General features: G+C 38.1%; 1 pseudogene; it reads right to left on the reverse strand.

The window, feature by feature from the left end:
• Positions 1–7,743: 7,743 nt before the first annotated feature.
• Positions 7,744–7,842, reverse strand: LOC145621686 (small nucleolar RNA R71; annotated as a pseudogene).
• Positions 7,843–9,471: the final 1,629 nt, after the last annotated feature.

Below are 9,471 nucleotides of genomic sequence, written 5' to 3' on the forward strand. Positions count from 1 at the left end.
TAATTCTAGAGCGTTCACATTTATTCAAAACTTAATTAATGGTGATGTACTGGTGTATGGCGAGTACGCGTTTGAGACTTTGTTTTGACCTTATTTTTTGTTGTATCCAAATTTACAACCTTTGGACTTTGGAGAGTGCCTATTTTAAACCTTTTTCCCCTATACCCATCTTTTTTTATAAAAAAAATCTGAAAAAATGTCTATGTCTTTCACTATTGTCATTAATAGACTTCACTGGAAACATAAAAGACGATTACTGATAAACATACGCCAGTTTTCCATATTAAAAACATAGTTTATAGTAAACACTCTTAAACATTGATTAAACATAACTACATAAGGTACCATTCATAAAAAAAAAACAAAAAAAAAAAAACCAACATAACAGGAGGAAACAACATAAGCAGAACAATACGAACAAGTTTAGTAACTAAAGTTACTAAACAACCACTTTATTCTAGTACTGCATGATACTTCATCACCAAACACACCAAACGGACTTAACACTTGCTGCAGCCCAATCCTTCAACCCTTCCTTGAACTTGGCCCAGCAACCTCTTGCACTTGCTACGAGTTATTGAAAAAACGCTATTAATTTTCAGCACAATAATACGTACAACATAATCATATACATACACATTAACACAAATATGGGTACGCATACCTTCTTTATGGCCTTCTTGACCTTAATTAGTTCAATCCGACCTAAAACGCGTAGCTCATGATTTGGAGAGTCCGACACAAGCAGTTCAGCTTCAACCCTTTTAGCATCCCACATGACAAGAGTCCCACCACAAAGGGTTTTGGTCTCTTCCACCTTCCACGACATAGTAGTATTCAGTTGCTTAATCACCCTCTCACAAGTAATTTTCCCAACTTGAGCCTCAGTTATAATGACAAGCATTGGATTATGAGTTTGAACAGCCCAATTAAAATCGATCTCAAATGATGGCCTTGTAATGTGCCTTGCATTCCACAGAATTATGCTTGAACCCCTATCCAGCAGAGGCTTATTTGCTTCATTTTCCGGGGTCACCCGGACTATATGGTAGCGACTTAATGGGTTCTCATCTATTACTTTGGACCGGAACACCATGAAAGCTACCGTTCGACATATCGGCCCGAACATGCAGGATTTGGAATGCATCCGTTAAGCAACCAACTTCAGTGTTGTATGCTGTGCGTGTAAGGGGGTATATTGGAACCTTACGAGGTATCATAGGCTTTGGATCGATTAAATCGACCAACATCTTGGGAATGAGCTTGGTAGGTCCTTCATACTCGGTTGGTTCCACTTCTAATTGGGGGATGATTTTTTGTACCTCCGGGAGTACAATGACATCGCCCATGTTAGGCAAATGTGCGGGAGTAACCCTCCCACTTGCATCCACCATCATGAGCGTATCCATCTTGGCGTGCAAGAACTTATCAGGATTTGCAATTGCTTTGCGCAAATCAGATACATCCGCCTCGTCAAATGAAATGCGGCCATTTTCACTATAGAAGTAAACATAGTTGTTAAAATTCATTTCTGGGCCAGACTTCTTCTCTCTGGCCCAAAAATATGTTGTTCCAAGGACAATTTGTAGGTGGTATCCAGAAGGAAAGGGAGGTGAGGCAGCCATTTCAGTGGAACTCGATAAAAAGGATGCAATTTAGGGATAGATGGTTGTGTGGTGAATGGCTCACAACGTTGCATTCGTTTATATAGCCATTGATGTAACACCTACAACTGACTTATTAATTTGAAGTAGTTGAAACAGTATTTGTCTTACCATAGTTAAATCCCAACTCATTTTGAGTTAACATAGGGTTACAGGTCATTTTGTATTTTAATATTTTTCATGACAATTTTTTATTTTATTTTTTTTTTTTTTTTTGGTTTATAATTATCACGAAACCTTCTTGGTAGAATGCTAGCTGCACTTGTATAAACATGGCCAACAATAAGGTTGTATTACTAAATCACAAATTAACTATACATATATATGTATATATATATTTTTTTGGAACAAAACAAAAAAACGCACGAGTACAATACTTGGGATTTTCAGATCGATTCCAAGTAGTCATAAGTTTAATTGGATTGGACCAGTTCCGATTGATGCGATAATGTTCGAGTGACTTATATCCGAACCGATAATTGATAGACACGAGTCACACGACAAGTGATTCCTATATCGGTTTAGCGGGTTCAGTTGTACCCATATTTGATTTTGGGAAACATGCATAACAGGCTAATATCATAGGTTTCGCAACATAATTTCTACATTATCTACAACTACACGTATTTGGCCATGGTTGGCAAGTGGATGATGACGTTTTAGTGTTGGCTGGTTTACGTGGCTTGTTTGACCATCTGGTATGTTTGGCTCTTTAAAATGTCTTTTGACATTGGCTATTCCAGCTAGCTGTTTATAAAAGTGTTTGGTAAATTAAGGGTTTGTTCTCTTACGTTGACATTCAGTTCAGTCCAGTTCATTTCAGTTCAGTTCAGTTCAGCTCAGCTCAACTACAAATTTCCCTCTCTTATAAAATATTCATTTCAGTTCAGCTCAGCTCAACTACAAATTTCCCTCTCTTATAAAATATTCATTTCAGTTCAGTTCAGTTCAGTGCAGTTCAGTTCATTTCAGCTGAGTTCAATTCAGTTCAGTTCATTTCAGTTCAGATCAACTGATTTCAGTCCAGTTCAGTTCAGTTAAGTCAATGAGAACAGATCCTAATTGTTGGATGTTGCTGTTTATTAGAAACCTTGTAGGCCAACATCCAAACAATTTGTGTAAATATGGTAAGGCCAAAAGCAAAAACAAAAGGCTACTTTAATCAGCTTTTTCATTGTGGTCTAAAAGTTAGTTTTTCCATTAGCAAAACATCCAATTACCAAAAACATTTTCTTCCTTTGTTCTTTTTTACTTGACCTATTTCTTTTACCACGATTGCCAATGCAAAACTTTAACAAGTAATCACTTTACTTCTTCATAAGAAAACATTATAAAATTTACATTTTATGATAGTACTTAATGAGATGAATTTACACAGATCTTACATGAATATGTTTTTCCTTATATATTATTCACAAAAGACGGTCAAAGAAGGGGTGATGAATAGTGTAAAAGTCAAAGCGGGTAAAGTAAAAAATAACGGATGAAGTATTGGCTACTTGACTACATAAAATAGCCAAATGCCAAAAGCTAATTGAAAAGCTAAAATAATTAGTCATTTACCAAACAATGATCTTTAATTTGACTACCTAATTTTATTAACTATTGTGACTGACATATTGTATTACGGAGTAAATGATTTTATAAAAGTGGTTGGTAAATTGCCGATAGCTTAAAGGTGATTGGTATGTGAAACGACCAATAAGTTAATTGTGGGTTAGGTAGTTTGGGTAGCATTTTAAAATAAATGAGCTTATAAGTGTCATTTCATATTAATTAATGAATAAGCTTATTGAAAAAGCTCCTACAATCAGCATTGTCAAAAAGAGCTTATTTTGTGGAATATACTAATATAATAAGCTTGTACCAAACACTTGTATTAGCTTGCTTGACAGGTTAATTTTTTAAAGTTAGTCAAATAAGCTAACATAACCATAATAAGCTTACTACCAAATAGGGGCAATGTATTGCGCGCAAGATCACAATGGTTGCGCCTAGGTTTGCTAATCGGGCGAGCCGAGCCCGAACTATGGTCAGCTCGACTCGTGACCGTTTATATTTGTTCGAACTCAAACCAAGTTCACACCTTTAACAGTCGAGCTTTGACTAAGCGTCGACCGAGCCGAACTCGAACTGTTCACGAACAGACTTGATGTATTCTTATCCCTAGTTTACTTGTCTTCGTTTTTGTTTATTATTAATTTTTTTAATTTTTTAACAAGAGTTTATTTTTTTAATAAATGAAATCACTAACTTATTATTGTATAATATCTATTGACAAATATATGTATACTTATATACATGAATTTTTAATACGAAAAAAATAATCGCGCTTCTTGTTCACATACTTTCGAGCCGAACTTGGCTTAACTCAGCTTTGCTCGTTAAGGTGTTGATGTGTGTCATAAATGACACACATTTGATGAGCATTTAAGTCCTTTTTATTCTCTTTTCATAGCTTTCTTGCTCAATAAATGCTCGGTTTTATGCTTTCTCTCTCTTTTCTACCTTTCTATGGTTTTCTAGTATTTTCTCTTTTATTTCTTTTATTTTCGTTATTTTAGTTGTTTTCTCTTTATTTTAGATTTTATAGATTTAGTTTTATTTTATTTTAGTTTATTTGATTTGATTTTCATCTCATTTTCCTTACTTTATTTTATTTTCATTTTATTATTTTAACTTCCTTTATTATTTTCATTTTCATTTTATTTCTTTTACTTTTATTTGTCGGTTTTAGTTTTATTTTACTTTATTTTATTTCTCGGTTTTATGTGTGCTTTGTAGGTGTTTGTCCCAAGTCTAATTTGGAAAGCTACTGCATAGTTGAACCTTCATCACCATCATGGTGATGATGGTGATGGTGTTGAAAGCTGCCAGGAACTTCTTCCTAGCTTCCCTTGCTTTCCCCTGCTTCACAACAACTTCAGCTTCCCCTGCTCCTCACGCAACAACACCAATTGCAGCAAAACTCCAGCCACATACCCCGCAACACCACACACGCAGCCACTGCCCCTGCTCCATCTCCACCACCACGCAAACACCAGCATACAACCACCAGCCGCACCTAATTACCTCTGATCCTCCCACCAAATCAGCCTCCCCTGCTGCCCACACAAAGCAGCACCCTCCGACTACCAACAACCACCTCTCCTCCCTCAATTAACCACCACCGCAAACACCAACAACTACCCCAATAATCACTCTAATCCCGCCTCTAATTGCAGCATAGAACCGTAATTAACAACCACCAGCAGCAGCACCTCCCCACATTCGCACCAATTGCGCCACCTTCAACCATCTGCTGCCCCCTCAATTAACTGCCACCGCAGCCCCCGCAACTCAAACTCCAGCCACCAATTGCGCCCTCCTTTCCTCCGCAACCACCGCAGCTCCGATTTCACTCGTACCTCAGCAGGTGTGGGCGCACATTCAACGAATGCGGCCGAACCCAGCTGGGTATTGTTTGATCCGTTGATTGATGAAGTTTGATTGATGATGATGAGAAGCTTGGGCCGTTGATTGATGATGATGAGCAGCATGATTTGGTGCGAAATAGGGGATTACTTCCTCATTATTTGGAGCAGCACCGACCTCCTTATTTTCTTTGCTATTTGTTTTCTTTTTTTTTTCTTTTATTCTTTTAATTTTCTATTTTCTTTTATTACTTTATTTTCTTTTCTTTTCATTTCTTTTCTTTTCTTTTCTTTTCCTTTTTATTTTATTTTTCTTTTCTCTTTTATTTTCTTTTCTATTTTGATGAGTGACATTTTTGGCACTCATTTGGTTCCTTTTTGGATGATTTTTATTTCATTTTATCTCTCTTTTCTTTAGTTTTCCTTAGTTTTATTCTTGTTTTCTTCATTTTATGCTTTTTGTAGTTAGTTTCTCTTTTTCATGTCTTTTTCTAGATTACTTGTTATTTTTCTCTTTTACTTGCTTTTTATCTTTTGCTTGTAGGTGGTAATTGATTGTCCAAGAATTCCCGAGCCTCCTCTCTACGAGTTTTCATTGCTTTTATGCCTAAAGAAGGTGCAAGAAGTTCCAAGTCAAAGGTGGATCCAAGGGGCAAGCTTCAAGGCTTTGTTTATGCCTTACTCATGGCTTTTATTCTTCAAGAAACTCAAGAAAGTTTCTGCCCACTTTGTCCTCCATCATCATCATCCTGGATGCGTGCAACACTTGAGCTAGGACGAAGAGAAGAAGGGGAGGAAACCCAGCTATGTGCGGGCGCACTAAGGGAGTGTGCGGCCGCACATTGGTCGTGTGCGGCCGCACACCAGGTAAGTGCGGGCGCACCTGCCTGGGTGTGTCCCGTGCGCGCCTTTCTCCCTCCTCCGAGCGCCCGCACTTATGAGGGTCTATTTTTGGGCGTCATTACCGACCTCCTCCTTGTATATATAGTTATTTCTACCTATTTTTAGAAAGAAGTAAGTTTTTTTAGTTTTAGATTGAATTGGTTAGTTAGTTTTTGGGAGAATTTTAGAGAGAGAAACTCAAGAACTAGAGAGAGAAACTCATGATTTTTGGTGATTGCTCAAGGATTCCTCATTGTATTTGATCTTTGGATCAAAGTTTTGTAAGGATCTTCTTCTTGATTTCAATATAAGTTTGATTTTAGTTGATTTCATTAGTTTTTCATGTTATTGATGATTGATTTGGTTATTGATTGAATTTTGATTGATTTTGATTGATTGTTGGTTTAATCTTTGATTTCAATTATGTTGATGATGAAATTGATGATTGTTGTAGTTTTGATCTTAATTCCTATGGCTAGTGAGTAGTTTCCTAGCTAGGGAAATGGTGAAACATGTATGAATGATGGAATAGTGTAATTTAGGGATAATTGATGGAGTTGACGATATGATTAAATTTGGTTGATATTTCATGTGCATGTGTGTGATTAATTGAGGTTTGACCATCTTTGATTAATACACTAGATTGCATTGTAAGCTTGCTATGATACGGACCATTGATTAGTAAACTTGCAATTTCACGATTGAGGTGCTTTGTGACGTTCCCTAGGTAGTGTTTAGCGTAGTTGACGCTAGTTAGACCTCTAGGTGAACCATCTTAGTATGCTCTTTTGGATACATGATGATTTTCCTTCATATCGCTTGACTTAGTCGGTTTGACCTCCCAAATTACCGATTCCATTATGATTGCATGTGGATCCATTGCCCTAGTGTCTTAGATTGATTTTATACAAGTTTGCATTACCTAGTTTAGCCTAAGTTCTACCTCAAACCCCTTCTTGACTTCGAAATAGCTTGATTTAGGCATCGTGCATTTGATATCCATTCCCTTGGGTTCGACCTTGACTTACCGCTACGCTAAATAGGGGTTAGTTAAGTTACAAATTTTGTTTGATTGGGTGGGGTGGTAGCCCAACTACCTACCGTTCTCCTTCCCATCAAAATGGCGCCGTTGCCGGGGAATGGTGCTTGAGTGTATGTTGTTTTTGAGTCTATTTCATTTTGATAAAATACAATAAGATTTTGTTTCTCTAGGCTACATTTGTAGCCGTGCTACTAACATTTTTGTGTGAGTTTTGCATGCATAGAACCCGTGATCGTCCCCTTGTTCCCCTTGATCCGGAAATTGAGAGGACTCTTTCAAGAAGAAGAGTGGATAATAGATCCTTGGCTTATATCTCTTCAAGTGAAGAAGAAATTCAAGAAGAGCAAGGAATGGGTGAAAATCCTAGAATAGCCTTGAAGGAGCTTGGAGTGCCCGGGGCATATAGGTTTGAGAGTGGAATAGCTCCACCTACTACCCCGGCAAATGACTTCGAAATCCGGCCGGCAATGATCACCTTGATTGAGAGAAGGCAATATAGTGGGGCTAAGAATGAGAGCCCATTGAACCATTTGAAAGAATTTGAAAAATATTGCAACACTATCAAAGTCAATGGGGTCTCTCAAGAATTCATCCGCCTCAAGTTGTTCCCTTTCTCTCTAATAGGAAGATCTTTGGAGTGGCTAGATAAAGAGGTGAAGCCCAACCCCTTGAGAACTTGGGATGATGTGACAAAGGCTTTCTTGTCCCGTTTCTATCCCCAAAAGAAGACGGCGGAGGCAAGAGCCTTGATTCAAGGGTTCAAGCAAAGGCCAAGTGAAAGCCTTTATGAAGCATGGGAGAGATTCAAAGAGTATCAAAGGGAGTGCCCTCACCACGGAATCCCCACACACCAAGTGATCCAAATCTTCTATGGCGGTTTAAGTCCCCAAGGCAAGTCATGCCTTGATGGAGGGGCCGGGGGCCCTATCATGAACAAAACCGAAGAAGAAGTTGTGGACATCATTGAGGACGTGGTGACATATTATAGGGATTGGCAAGATGGGGAGAGGGACTCTTCAAGCAAGCAATCTTCATTGTATTCGGTGGACCATCTCAATGCAATCAACAACCTTTCCTCCCAAATGACAAATTTAGGAAAGGAGGTCACCGCAATCAAAGCTAAGTTGGAGAGCACTTCTACCTCTTCTCAAGCTTCTAATCTTCCCTCCCAATTTAAGGGGAGAGGTACTCCTTCTAACTCTCAACCCCCTCCCTCTTCAAATAATATGCCTTTGGGATGCTTGTTTTGTGATGCATGTGGATCGTATGATCATGACTCTAGTGTTTGTCCTAATGAATGTGTTGATGAATTTGACAACAATGAGTGTCAACATGTTAATTTTGTGTCAAACAACAATGTTCAAAGGTTTGATAATAAAAAAGGCCAATGGAATAGGAATTACCAAAACCAAGGCAATTTTGACAACTATAATCATAATGGTGGTTATAGGAACCAAGGGAATCAAGGTTCTCGTGGTAACCATAACCAAGGTTATAGTAGCCAAAATCAAAGCCAAAACTATGGTAATCAAAATCATAATTATGGTAATCAAAACCAAGGTTATGTAAATCATAACCAAGGTAATGGAAACCATAATCATGGTGGTGGTAACCATAATCAAGGTTATGGTTCAAATCAAAATAGGAGTAATTGGAACAATCAAGGAAGGGGAAATTTTCAAAATAATGCTCAAAGAGGTCCCCCACCCGGTTTTGTTCCAAAGACTCAAGGTGAAAATTCCTATTCACAACCTTCATCTCCTAGGACTACTTTGGAAGAGTTGATTGATAATCAAACCAAGATCATTAACACCTTAGTGATAAGAAATTCAATGAGATGATGACCCACAATAAGATGCTTGAGCCTCAAATTACCCAATTTGCAAGCACTATTAAGGATTTTGCTAGTCCTTCATCTTTGCCTTCCCAAGGTGTTGAACCAAAGAAACCCGTGTACTCTATTGCCACAAGTGGTGGAAATGATTTTGATGAGGGAGTTTCTTGTTCAAAAGAGGGAAGAGATGAGAGTGGTGCTAAGGAGAATGAAGTGGAAAGGGTTGAGTCTAAGGAAATCTATTGTGAGGTTGACAAAAGAGAAGAGCGTGTTGGTGAAAAGATGAGTGAGATAGAGAGATTTCCCGATCTACCATATCCCCAAAAATATTTGAGATTCAAAATGGATGAGCAATTTGGGAAGTTCCTTGAAGTTCTTAAGGATGTTCATGATTCTACACCCCCTACCGAGCTAATTCCCAACATGCCTAAGTACTCCAAGTTTGTTAAGGAGATCTTAGAAGAGAGAGAGGATTTTGATGAGGGTAGTTCGGTGGAAGGAGGGAAGTGCTTTAGTGCTCTTATCCATGGTGAACTTCCAAAGAAGATGGAAGATCCGGGGAATTTTTCAATCCCTTGTCAAATTAAGGAAATGGTTTTTGAGAATGCTTTGTGTGATCTAGGGGCTAGTGTGAGT

Source organism: Chenopodium album, chromosome 27, assembly GCF_948465745.1.
Source record: "Chenopodium album chromosome 27, dcCheAlbu1.1, whole genome shotgun sequence".
In the NCBI taxonomy this organism is placed as follows: Eukaryota; Viridiplantae; Streptophyta; class Magnoliopsida; order Caryophyllales; family Amaranthaceae; genus Chenopodium; species Chenopodium album.